This window comes from Misgurnus anguillicaudatus, chromosome 15 (assembly GCF_027580225.2).
Source record: "Misgurnus anguillicaudatus chromosome 15, ASM2758022v2, whole genome shotgun sequence".
Lineage (NCBI taxonomy): Eukaryota > Metazoa > Chordata > Actinopteri > Cypriniformes > Cobitidae > Misgurnus > Misgurnus anguillicaudatus.
This window is the reverse complement of record NC_073351.2, coordinates 18759883-18774197: the sequence shown is the minus strand read 5'-3', so window position 1 is coordinate 18774197 and position 14315 is coordinate 18759883. Positions and strand designations below refer to the sequence as shown.

The following is a 14315-nucleotide window of genomic DNA, read 5'->3' as shown; positions in this document are numbered from 1 at the left end:
TATTCAATTACAGTATTTCCATTTGAAAAAAGAGGAACATTTTATGTTGAAGGTTTAAAAAGAACAATTATATTTTTTATTTAATTTGTTTATTTCTTTTGAGATAATAACTTATTTTTTGAGTAAATAACTAAGAGATATTTTCTTAAACTTTGTGTTGTGTTATTTCATTATTTACTTGGAAAGAGGTTATTGTTTTATTTGAGGAAAGACATACATAGACACACGGTTAAAATCTTTATTAATACTTTAACTTAAGAAAGGTAAATTCATAGTCAGGTATAGAAAACATTTCATGTGTGTATTTTAAAAGAGAAATCCAAGATAATATCTAAATTGAGTTAATAAGGGTTAACACATTTCATTAATACATTAACAGAACCCAAAAGCCCTGCCCTAGTTAATATAAATACTGAGGGGAGCGCTACACACATATGAAGGTTTAATGTAACTTTACAACAGGTTAAGCAAGACCACCCTGCAATAAATTAAGGCACAGCTTTATCGGAGTCATCAGGAGCTGATCCCAAGTGTTTATCTGGAAGCTGTTGGTGTATGTACTGGTAAAGTGCTTGCGACTGTGTAATGGATGCAATATCAACCCTGTGTAAAGCTGAACCAAAGATGGTTGTTTTTCAGTAGAGATTTGTACATTTGTGCCAGCTCAACACATTGAAGCAGTTTCTCGGACAGGGTTTACAGGACTATGGCAAAACAATGGCACTCATATATGTTGAGGTATGTGAGTAAAAGGTGTTTTTAAATTATTGTAGCTCAAATATGCATTTTAGCCTGGGACCAGCATAAGCCCTGTCAGGGAAACTGCACCATTGTGTTCCCAAATCAGATGTAGGTTGCTTCAGGTTGAGTTGTGATTTTAAAGTGTAGTTGTGGTCAGAGACGGATGGATCCTCCCATTGTGTTTCTGCATCACAGTTTAGGAACATGTTGATTTAGTCCATGGGCCAAGCAAGAATTTGGTACCACCTAAGGTGGCAAAATAAATTTGGTAACAGTTTGTTTGTAGAGTCCATATAAGTACTTTGAAACATGATAACCATCTTAAATTAGTAGCTTTACTAAACTTTGGGACAATCATTATGTTTGCCAGTATAGTCCTACAGTATCTGCACAGCAGGTCTAATGTACGAGGTAGCCATACATGCTGTATGTTATTTTTTTCAGGACAGTCAGGGGTGTCCAGATCTGCCATGATTTGATATGATATTTGTTGTATAATTTTTATATTACGCTTCATATTAAAGAAAGCATCTTTAAAATTGTTATATTTGTAAATCTTATCTCAAAAGATATTGGTGTGGGGGGATATCATTTCAGATATGGATAGACAATACTGTCTATAATCTGGTGATATCAGAACCATGAGAGTGGGACAATCCATGACCTAGCAATTTGAAAAAATATGTATGTAGTATGTACTGTATATGAAAATTTTGTATTATCCAATAACAACGACTGGTGCTAATTTCAAAAGTCTCAGATAACTCCACCATACTTCATTGTACATGTAAGCCATGTGTTTATTTTGATGTGTGTTACCCTTGTAGCCTACTAGCACTTTGCGACTTATTCAGTATAACTCAGCTGTGTTTAACTCTTTCCCCGCCAGCGTTTTTTTAAAAAAGTTGCTAGCCAGCGCCAGCATTTTTCATGATTTTTACAAAAGTTTAATGCCTTCCAGAAAATGTTCTTCTTTAAATATATAAACAAATAATATATCAGATGAAAGAACAGACCCTCTGCTTTCAAAAAAAAAAAAAAACGTTTCATCCTACCTTCATTAGTTCTCTTGTAATCACCTCTCAAACATGGGTAGGTTTCTTCAAAAACACCCAATTTTGAGCAAAAAGCTAAGATAAATCCATTTTTGCGAAGGACTTTTGATAAAGATCAGATGCAGAGCAATCTTTTAAACATACACAGAGTTCTTTCTCTTTCACGTGAGGCGCTACTTCCAGGTTGTATAAGCCACCTGGTGGATATTAGCGGTATTGCGGAAACACGGAAAATCTTGTCATTGGCGGGGAAGCGTTTTCTCTTAATTGACGAGATATCTCGTCAATGGCGGCGAAAGAGTTAAATGAGTGAAGAAATTACCAATGATTGCAACTTTGTTTAATTTGATGCATTTTCAAATCAAGAATACTCAGACCATCTTTGTTCTACAAGCAAGATACTTGTGTCACTGTGAAGTAGGTCCACACTTTTTCATTTGATACCTGTTTTATACAAGAAAAGATTGATGAGTGTGTGGAAATTCAGAGATGGCGCGGGTGTCAGGAAATGTGACAACAGAATGCTAGCTATAGTCCGCCGTGAACTAGTAACAGATGAAGGTCAATATCACAGATCCTGCTACAGGGTGTACACAAAGGATCCAAATACAGACATAGACAAAGGTGAAATTAACTTGGACCAAGCAGAATGTCATTATGAAGCAGCAGAAAGAATGGCGCTTTATAAAGTTTTTGCATACATTATGGAAGGACTGTTTGAACATCCTACAGTGGTACCATTCACAGACCTGACCTCTAAACTGGTGACAGAAATGGCAGAATCTGGTGTAACACAAGTGGCATCTTCTACAAAGAAACATATTCTCAGGTAGAAAAAAAATGACACAGCCCTTTGCCTTCAGAAGCAAGCAACAAGTGAAGATGCCATCCCACTACCACAAAACATCAAGCCTGGTCTGTTCACAACATTGGCATGCGACAATATAGAGAGACTAGAGGAGACAATCAGTGGTGAAGGGACATCACATATGAATGGAATTGCTGTGCAAACAAAGCCTACTGCTGAGACCAGAGCTTTGCCTTGCATCCCCAAAACCAAGAAGAGAAGCATTGAAGCAGTAGAGATGGTACTTCCCATTTACAATGCAAGAGAATGTGCCAATTCTTCTGTTATACAGACGATTGATACTAATCATGCCTCCTTTTTACAGAATACAATGATTACATTTTCCTATAACTAATAATTATATAGTATAAATATGTATAGTTCATTTCTAGACATTTGGACACCTCACTGACATGGATGAGAAATATCTCCGACTTATTTGTACAGGTATGCTAATGTTAGACTGGATGCGGGGACCACCAGCACCAATGGCTGTTCTGGAGCCTATGGCCTGCAAGTGTTCACGGACCTGCAAGCTACCTGACTGTTCCTGTCTTGCCAATAAATTAAAGTGCACAGAAACTGATTTAAACCTTAATGACTTAAAAAATACAGCTAAGTAGCACAATAAAACAAAATAATAACATGATAACATAATAATAAACATGTTTTGACACAAAATGTTAAAAACGGAGTTATCTCGTTTTGCAACTAACCTCTTCATATGATGATGACGATGATGAATAAACAGAAACAGTTTGCAATGACCAAATAAGAACAATGTAGAATTATTTTGTTTTTCTTTGTATGACATGTTCTGTTCAAATAAAGTAAAATGACTTAATTCTTTGGCTCAACAGTTAGTGTCATTGAAGGCTGATTTCTGTGACAAAGCTACCACTTATAAAAGGTTATCATGTTGAAATATCATCTAGAGATATGGACTTAAAACAAAAATCTAACTAGAATTTGCCACCTTGGGTGGTACCGATTAGTGAAAATTTTGGCCTGGGCCCATGGACTAATTGTATCATCCTCACAGTTGTCCACTGCATCACTACACATCAATGCATCTGTGAAAACAATATATTATTATTATTAAAACAATATAACCATAAAAAATGTATGTTAGTATTTAAAATAAACTTGCATCATGAGAATTAATATGGCACCCATACTTAAACAGAACAGTGTGTAAGAGAGAGATGCATTACAGTTTTTTTTATTCGCTTTGGTACTATTTTCACAAGTAAGGTGTACATTTTCAAAACTCTTAGTACAAAACTCAAGGCAGATCATCAAATAGTCAGTTTTTTCAAACATTTAATCACATGTTCAATTGACTTAGTACAACACACAAATTATACATTCACTTTTTCACCACACTTAATCATTGTGTCATCAAAGAAATATCTTTCATTTGAAGTAATTGTCTTTCACAATGCAATGCTCACAATACTTTTGAAATGCTTCTCATCTCATTTGTGTAAATACATTTGACCATCACTAAATCCAACTGATCTTAATGGTTAATCACTGAACCATTTGGTAAACCTATATATTTTCATTTCAGCAATATACAGTATATGGATTTTGAGAACTACAAAAATAAAACCTGTGTTTGTACGAACATATAAATTATGTCTAACCACACATGATAAAATACTCTTTATTGCTAATTGATTTTACATAGTGGTAACCAAAGTTGGTCATTACAGTAGATATACTGTAAAAGTGGGGGTGTAAACACTGGCAATTTATTTCAACATGAAGCACAATAGATAGCAAGGAATAAAAAGATCTTGTGGACAAGGGATCCATCAGAGAGGTGGGCATGGGGACCCACAGAGAGGTCAAAGAGGTGGACAAAAATCTACGGCCAAAGACAGGCTCGATCCAAATTACTGTAATGTAATGTAATGTAATGTGTGCACTAAATTTTATGTTTTCATTCAGTTACATCATAGAAAGTATACCTATGTTACAATTATATCTGAAAAAAACTACTGTAATTTGCTCAAATGATTGTAGAGGATGTCTTCATTGATCCTTCACTTGATTACACATAGGATGGATATTTTGGAAATTATAGATTATGTAAGTAATGTAAGTGTAGTGCCTAAGTGAAACTGTGTACAGCAATATGTATTTTTTAGTACTGTAGCATATTAATTTCAGCACTATTACAGTTTTTTTTATTCGCTTTGGTACTATTTTCACAAGTAAGGTGTACATTTTCAAAACTCTTAGTACAAAAATCCAAACTGATCACACTTGTAACGCAGCTAGTCATTCTTTCAAAACCTGATGTAATGCTTTCAGTAAGTTGCACATGTTTTCAGTCCACATAATCATTGTTTCAAATATAAGATTATTGTAATATGTAATGAGAACATTTGGTTTAATCACCGAAACACAACGGTATGATCTTCTTTCAGTTTAGTACTTTTAACAATCAGTTCATCCAACAGCAAACAATGCAAGATAAATGTTTCAAATCAGCCTTAATAGTGCTGAAATTAATATGCTACAGTACTAAAAAATACATATTGCTGTACACAGTTTCACTTAGGCACTACACTTACATTACTTACATAATCTATAATTTCCAAAATATCCATCCTATGTGTAATCAAGTGAAGGATCAATGAAGACATCCTCTACAATCATTTGAGCAAATTACAGTAGTTTTTTTCAGATATAATTGTAACATAGGTATACTTTCTATGATGTAACTGAATGAAAACATAAAATTTAGTGCACACATTACATTACATTACAGTAATTTGGATCGAGCCTGTCTTTGGCCGTAGATTTTTGTCCACCTCTTTGACCTCTCTGTGGGTCCCCATGCCCACCTCTCTGATGGATCCCTTGTCCACAAGATCTTTTTATTCCTTGCTATCTATTGTGCTTCATGTTGAAATAAATTGCCAGTGTTTACACCCCCACTTTTACAGTATATCTACTGTAATGACCAACTTTGGTTACCACTATGTAAAATCAATTAGCAATAAAGAGTATTTTATCATGTGTGGTTAGACATAATTTATATGTTCGTACAAACACAGGTTTTATTTTTGTAGTTCTCAAAATCCATATACTGTATATTGCTGAAATGAAAATATATAGGTTTACCAAATGGTTCAGTGATTAACCATTAAGATCAGTTGGATTTAGTGATGGTCAAATGTATTTACACAAATGAGATGAGAAGCATTTCAAAAGTATTGTGAGCATTGCATTGTGAAAGACAATTACTTCAAATGAAAGATATTTCTTTGATGACACAATGATTAAGTGTGGTGAAAAAGTGAATGTATAATTTGTGTGTTGTACTAAGTCAATTGAACATGTGATTAAATGTTTGAAAAAACTGACTATTTGATGATCTGCCTTGAGTTTTGTACTAAGAGTTTTGAAAATGTACACCTTACTTGTGAAAATAGTACCAAAGCGAATAAAAAAAACTGTAAGGCTGATTTGAAACATTTATCTTGCATTGTTTGCTGTTGGATGAACTGATTGTTAAAAGTACTAAACTGAAAGAAGATCATACCGTTGTGTTTCGGTGATTAAACCAAATGTTCTCATTACATATTACAATAATCTTATATTTGAAACAATGATTATGTGGACTGAAAACATGTGCAACTTACTGAAAGCATTACATCAGGTTTTGAAAGAATGACTAGCTGCGTTACAAGTGTGATCAGTTTGGATTTTTGTACTAAGAGTTTTGAAAATGTACACCTTACTTGTGAAAATGGTACCAAAGCGAATAAAAAAAAACTGTAAAAAGAGACAGTAACATTATACACACAACCTTTAACTTCAGTGTTAAATAATACGTTGTTTAATAGGTCATTATCAATATCTGAATGAGAAATGAACTGACAATTGTGGGATTTGATTTTGTTTTATTAATCGTGCTGTTTATCATCTTAATTAATGTGTATTGTTACAACAATGATTTCTGTGCTGACCACAAGAAAGTTGTCTGTGTGTGTGTGTGTGTGTGTGTGTGTGTGTGTGTGTGTGTGTGTGTGTGTGTGTGTGTGTGTGTGTGTGTGTGTGTGTGTGTGTGTGTGTGTGTGTGTGTGAGAGTGGGTGTGTGTGTGTGTGTGTGTGTGTGTGTGGGAGCCGGGGGGCTGTAAAAAGCCCTGAAGGGAAAACACACAGAACAGATGGTTTCAATAAACAAGTTGTTTGCTTTATAACTATGTTATATTTAGAGAAAGTGAAAATTAGTATGTTTAACTAATGAATGCATTTAACCAATTCATGAACAATGGAGTATTGTTGTGTTGTTGAATAATTATGTTTTACATATTTACTGCCTACATTTCATGATCATTGCCAAAAGTGTTAAAGTTACAAAGATGTCCAAATAAGGACTGTGGAAATCAGTGGCGGCTCGTGACTTCTCATCCGAGGGGCGCGAATTCAAAATAAGTGTTCGGAGTATCATGTGTGTGGTTCCCTTTTCCAAAATATGTGTCATGGGTGTGGAGAGATCATGTGTGCATCACATGTTTTGTCAAAATAAGTGCCTGCTGCACTAGCGTCAAAACCGTTTATGATAAAAGAGACGCTCACGTTCCAAAAGGCACTCCCTTAACATTAAACTCTGATTAGGCATGAGATTATGCGAGTATCTGGCAAACATGATCGTCTCTTTTGTCATAAACCCTTTGACGCGTCTGCAGCAGGCACTTATTTTGGCATGACACGTGATGCACACACGATCTCTCAAAGCGCAGAACACATATTTTGAAATTACGTACCACACACATGACGGGCTACATACATGTTGTGATGAACTTCGCATCGTGCGCCCTCAGAAAAAGAAGTCACCAGCCGCCACTGGTGGAAATTGATTTTGTTCCATTTTATATTTCTTTAATTAATCATTTTATTCTACAAACACTGTGTGTTTCATATATGCATTGAGTTATTACGTAGAAATTAGGTGTTTGAGTTTGAGAGTGGAAAGCTACCAGCTTGAGTGTGTGTGTAAAACTGCAAGAAGGATTAGCTAGGAATGTATGTCTGGAAATTGTCAGAGATAAGAGAGAGACCAGAGGAGGAAAAGCAAACAGACAACTATGTATTAACTAATGCTTTAATATTCACAGGACAAAATATGCAATATATTTCTTACTTAATCAGTATTAATCAGTGAATAATTGATGTAATAAAGATATGATGTTGTCTTTGATAAATGTGTATTAACCAATGAAATGAAGGTTGCATACAGAATAATCTAATGGGGGGATGGCAGCTCAACTTTGAAGAACAGAATCTCCTGCGCTTGTTCTTTGTGTGTGTGTATTCTTCCCTGACAGATGTTTTTTAATAATGATTAAAGTGTTTTGCTTAGAAGTAGTATTGCAGTAAAAGATGTAATATGTGTTTATCTATCTAAAGAAGTTAATGTGTGCCTTATTCATATAACCAATTTTACGAATAATGAAATGATGTCATGATATTGAAATGTGTTTTACATAATAATCACTTTCATCTTACAGCTTATGTTTTTTATGAATAAATGAATGTTTTATTAATGATTTGTTTTTAAGAAAGCATTATTATATTCTATGTGAAATCAATCATATGTGAAGTGGAGGAGTACTAGGGAGGAGATGACGGACTGCATGGATCTCAGGGTTGTGTGGAGAACAGTTTGTTTTTTCTTTGTCTGTGTGTGTTTATCTTCGCCTACAGGCTAAAACTGGGTGTGGTGATGGAGTCAGATTGACGAGGGGAACGGCCTTTGTGGGTGGAGATTCTAAGAAGAAAGAACGACGATAAATACTCATGTTTTTGTCCTGAGCTGGTTGTTCATTGCTTGAGATGACCCAGCGCGCTGTAAAACTTTTTCATATCAGATCAATAAATAGTTTAATTTTAATACTGTGCCTCTCCTCTAATTATGAACATGCAATGGACGCCTTGAAGTCCAACACATTCTACCATCTGAAATCTCAGTAACTTGTAGGAATCACGTGGGCTACTGTAAGAATGCAATGTAGCTACTATAATATCTCGTTGTACTATCGTAAATATAAAAATATAGGTGGACAATTAAAACCATTCAAATAGTTGCATTTTATAAACTAACGTTACTGATCTTAAGTGTATTTGTAGAATGGACTTCACAAATCTAACTTTAGGCGAACGAGCACAACGTTAGCTAAGATAGCTTACCTGAAACTGGCCACCTTTTCAACACCCGGCGTGGTTTAAAGTTACCGGAACATCGTAGTCGAACCATTACTTGGGATAAGGGTGTTCCTCAGTTGGCTTAAAATTGGTTAGAAAGAAACATAAAGGCGCTCGAGTGAGCTTTTTAAGCTTAACGCGTCGCCTTCAGTCACTGCCTCAGCTGCTCATCGTCTATGCGGCCGGAAGAACGTTGACAAAATGAGCGAAATGGCGCCGCCCTTGTTGTCGTGAAAAATAAGGTGAATAGAGTGCCGAAGTCATGACGTCACTTTGTAGGCCAACCCGGAAGTTAGCGGCGCATGGGTTCCCTCGATCGAAAAGCCATTCATTTTTCCCATAGACTTTTGGAAAATCGCAAAAAATAAGATCTGTGTTCAACAAAGAGTTATGAACCTTACACGTTTTGTCTATCAAGATAATCTTTATCAGTTAAACGAAAATGTATACATTTTGAAGCCTAAATAAAGCCATCAGATATAAAATGCTAACAGTATGCTATAAACGGACTACAGCGCACCGGTCGCGGATCAACGTCATCATCAAGCTTCCTCAAACTTTATTTAAAAAACACGCTCGCTCATTGTGATCTGCGCTGTTTATGGACACTTATCCACTTTTTCATGAGAAATATTGCCCATTCGTTATATTTCCAAAAATGTTAGAAATTTTGTTTACGCGTGATTTTTTGTTAATGATTTATTTATTTATTAGTTTAATTATTTCGTTAGTTTATGTAAACCTTACTATTATCATTGTGCCCCAAATAAACTTTAAAGATTATCTTTCACTGTATTATGTTTGATTGTATGTTTGCATACCATTTGCTAATTCGCCAGAAAAAAAAAACTCAGAAGCACTAGCTATTGCCGTATATCTTATGTACTTTTTCTTACTTAGACGATAGAAAACCATAGATCGAGGAGAGAGAACCACTATAAATCTGGACATAACAGTGCAGCTTAGATGCTGGTTTACTTACCGGTATTGTAAGGGCCAGCATGAGGGACAAGGTTTATCAAGTCTCATTAAGTAAAACTATGGAGAGATAGAGGAGTTATAATAGTGTTGTTGCCAGCAGCCATATCACCCTGTAGCCCAAGACAACTTGCCCACTGAAGCTAAGCAGGGCTGAGCCTGGTCAGTACTTGGATGGGAGACCACCTGGGAAAGCCAGGTTGCTGCTGGTAAAGGTGTTAGTGAGACCAGCAGGGGGTGCTCACCCTGTGGTCTGTGTGGGTCCTAACATCCCAGTATAGTGACGGTGGCACTATACTGTCAAAAAAGCACCGTCCTTCGGATGAGACGTTAAACCGAGGTCCTGACTCTCTGTGGTCATTAAAAATCCCATGATGTCTTTCGAAAAAGAGTAGGGGTGTGCCCCGGCATCCTGGCCAAACTTGCCCATTGGCCTACTAATCATCCCTCATCAGGCACGTGCACACATAGACATCAAAGGGGGCTTGAGCACCTGCCCTTTTTATTCCTGGAGAGAAAGTGCCCTTTTTTTCTGGGGTGCTTTTAAAAAAAATAAATAATATGATCTTTATTCATATAACAACTGATGTTTTTCTGTTTCTTGTGTTTTTTACTTGTTGCTTATTTAATTTAACATGAATTTATTCAGAAATCATTTAAATGAGATTTAAACTCTTATATAAAGAAAAATAGCGCTATTTGTGGCACACAAACGGTTAAAAGATGAGTCCCGCCTCCAAAATTCAAATCGCTAATATGATTGGCTTTACCTTTCCTTAGTCCCGCCTCTCTAACTTACTTCGCTTTATGATTGGTCTGTCTACACTCGTGCTGCATCATTCGCGCTTCAAGCGCCAAAGCTCAGCCTGAACGAGACGCGATCATGTGCATGATTATGCAGGCAGCTACCGGTAAGTGTGTGAGGGAGAAAATATTCTTATATTAACAGTTTTATGCACAAAATATGGGACACGTTGTTACACATAACGATTCAGGGACATTGTTTTCCATGGCAATCCCATATTAACCTGAAGAGTTGCAAACTTGTAACAATGTAGTGTATGTAGTTTAAACAGACTGCTCATAAAATAATAAAGCACAAACAATAAAATAATTGCTAACTACAGTAGTAAGCTTTTTTGTTTGCATTTTTTGTAATGGCTGTTAAATAAGTATAATGTGTTATACTGGAGTGCTGGAGGAGATTGGGAAGAAATCTGATGGTTCAGTATTTTACTTGCCCAGTCTGAATTTTCACTGACATCACAAAAAAGTAAAATATAAAATACAAATAAAATAGGCCTAATATATTTGTTGTTTCTGACATGTGTAACCCTAATAAATATGAAACCTAAGATTAAAGGTGCCATAGGATGTGTTGTCATAAAATGTTAAATTGTTCTTTGACAATTACATAGAAGGTATGTTGCTTTATTAAGTGCAAAAATTATCCAGAAACGTTTTTACATGTCAATTTAGAACCCTAGAATTTGAATTTGAATGAAATGGTCTATTTTTGCCCTATTTGAAAGGGTCATGAATAATAATGTTGAGCTCTGCTCTGATTGCTCTGCTCTGAGGCTCATGCCAGAAGCTCAAATTAGTAAACAGACCTTATATTTTGAGCCCTTATCAGGCAAAAATACATTTTGAGTAACAACTAATCAGCTAAACGCTAGCATATGATATAGCATTTATTTGCATGTAGCGCTAACTCAGCAGTCACAACTTTGTTTTTAGCATTTTAACAAATTTGTAATTAATGTGTAATTTAATGTTTTCAAAACATGCACATTGTGTAATGGCTTCCTTTCCTTCTCTTTAAACTTAGACTACTAAGGAGACCATGGTTTCTGTGTGAACAACTGATTATTTTGTAGACATCTTTTGAAAATTAAACAATTGCGTGAGTTTGAGGAAGATAAAATTAATTAACTTTTTAAATATTTTTTTAAAAAGGAAGTCAGATTTGCGTTAATATATATACTTTTTTATACATAATTATGAGAAGTGCCCTTTATTTCACTTGAGCCCCTGCCCCTCAAAATGTCTGTGCACGTCCCTGTCCCTCATACTAATTGGCTATATCACTCTGTCTCCTCTCCACTAATAAGCTGTTGTGTGGTGAGCGTTCTGGCGCAATATGGCTGCCGTCACATCATCCAGGTGGATGCTGCACATTGGTGGTGGTTGAGGAGATTCCCCCATTCATATGTAAAGCGCTTTGAGCACTGAGAAAAGCGCTATATAAATGTAACGAATTATTTATTATTATTATTCTATGTATTTTTAAGATAACTATACAATCTCTGAACAAACAGAACACAGTTAAATTCCAAACATTTAATATAATAGTTATATATAATTATATATGTTGAATTTAAAGAGAATTGTCCAATAGCATCAATGCTTAAATACAATATATTATAATTAAACCATATATGTTCCCTAAATAAACCATATATACTAATTTTGTTCACATTTTCTATATATTTTTACCTGGTAATCCACAAGCCCCAATGTGAGAGCCTGTGTAGTAAATTTTATCTCACATTACTGTGAGCTGACTGGTGTATAGTTACAATAGTATACAATAGTTTAACATTTAATTTTTGGCATTTGTTAGACAAGTGACTTACAGTGCATTCAAGCTATAGATATCAGCGTGTTCTCTGGGAATTAAACAAAAGTTAACAAAATGCTCCAATCACTGATCCACAGAAACATTGCAGCAAGTTTTGTAGTAAACATCTTTATTTTCATAAAATAAGTAAACTGAAAACAAACTATATACTATATAATTCACATGACAAGTCTCTACAGGGAAAGAAAGTATTTTTGCAACGCAATGTGAATGCCCACATGGAAAATGCAAGTGCAAGTGTGTATAGTTGTGGGCAAATTTTAATCAAGGTCCTCAAGGATGATTTCTTTGGGTCTCCTCCATCCAGCAAAGTACGTAACGGAATCCTCAAAATAAGCAACATATTCACACACAGCACTGAAAGTATCCCTATCTGGCAATCCTGTCTCCATTCGAATCACACTTTCACTCATCTGAAAGGCTGAATAATACCTGTCATGACAGTTACTCGTTTGCCTTTGGAGTTAGTCTTTGAGAAGCTGAATCTCTGTTATGGAATGCTCTAACTCAATCTTAAGCTGGATTCTTCTTCTTCGTCCAGACTGCAGCTCTTCTTTAGTTGTGCTTTTATTTGGTTATTCCTCAGAATTGATAGTGAGGGTTTGATCAGCCGGAGATGATTCATCATCTTTGTTTGCCATAAATTGTAGCCATTTCCTCCTCTTTATAAATGGGTGGTGGAACATTTTTAGGCACATCAGCCCTATCCTGTCTCAGGGAGTATGAATGATCTTCCAAAATTTGTCCAGTGGGAACATCATTTGTGGATATAAACAAAACAGGGACATTTTATCCCCTGCAGGAAAATGACAGCAGATGCGAGAATGGACACTGGACATCCGGTCAGCTCGTCTAAGGATAAATTCAAAATAAGCAGTGTTGGTTTTATGGAAGTTACACCTTTACAAATTAAAATTACAAAAATCACACAATAAAATATTTGTATTAAATTAGAATGGAGTTTTTCAGCATTTACATTAATCTTCTTCATTGATCCGTCCATGTTTATATAGCATATTCAATATAGTTAACATTTACTACTAAAATAACAAAGATTAATATCATTGTTGCCTAATGCCTAACTAGTGCTGTTTACAAATACAATCATTATTATTAGTGGGTAAATCAAAGTTGAATAAAAGTCAATAAACCAGGTATTATTTTGAATATTTTAATTAAACACATTTCTCGAAGTAACGCTAGCCTTTAATAAAACTGCAGCGGATCTAATCTATTAAACAGCAAAGTAAACAAGCTTTAAGATATTTTAAGAGAAAGACACAGGTAAGTTATTTTAGCTGTTGATTTTGTAATGAAAAAAGTTTATTCTTGCTAACTTAGCCTTTTCAATTCCATCTGACCGTCAAAGTATCATATCATTCGCGTGTTGAGCAATATGCATCATTAAAGTTTGGTCGTGCATGGCCACATTAAGGCAGTAAATACGGTGTTCACATGGAAATCATCGTTGTGTTAGCTTAACGTTACCTTATGGCACGAACAGTCTCCGCTGGGGAACATCGGAGGGTAAACGAGCATCTTTCATCGACGACTTGTGGTTGCATCTCCGGACAAAACAAAACATGTCAAAATACAGTCTCTCCACAGTACAACAATATTTGGAAAAACTACAATTTGAGAAGACTAAATATATAACGTTATGTATATTAACTGAAAGGTAAACTTCTGAGAACGTGAGGCTGAAAGGCTAGTGACAGATTTCCTGTCATGATGACGTATAAACTCCCCGCCAAGGATGTAGTCCCTATTAGCAACTTGTTAGCAACCACCGTTTTAAGGCACAATAAAGTTTTAAAAAATCACA

At 35.3% G+C, this 14315-nt stretch overlaps 1 long non-coding RNA gene and 1 pseudogene across 1 annotated transcript; one reads left to right on the top strand and one right to left on the bottom strand.

Moving 5' to 3' along the window:
* Positions 1-2119: 2119 nt before the first annotated feature.
* On the bottom strand, positions 2120-9930 carry LOC129443819 (uncharacterized). The gene is made up of 2 exons (XR_012357700.1): positions 8854-9930; positions 2120-3716 (listed from the first exon to the last, which is right to left on the bottom strand). It is a non-coding gene; the product is annotated as an uncharacterized lncRNA (long non-coding RNA).
* Positions 9931-9941: 11 nt separating this feature from the next.
* LOC141349812 (5S ribosomal RNA) lies at positions 9942-10058 on the top strand (annotated as a pseudogene).
* The last annotated feature ends 4257 nt before the right edge of the window (positions 10059-14315 follow it).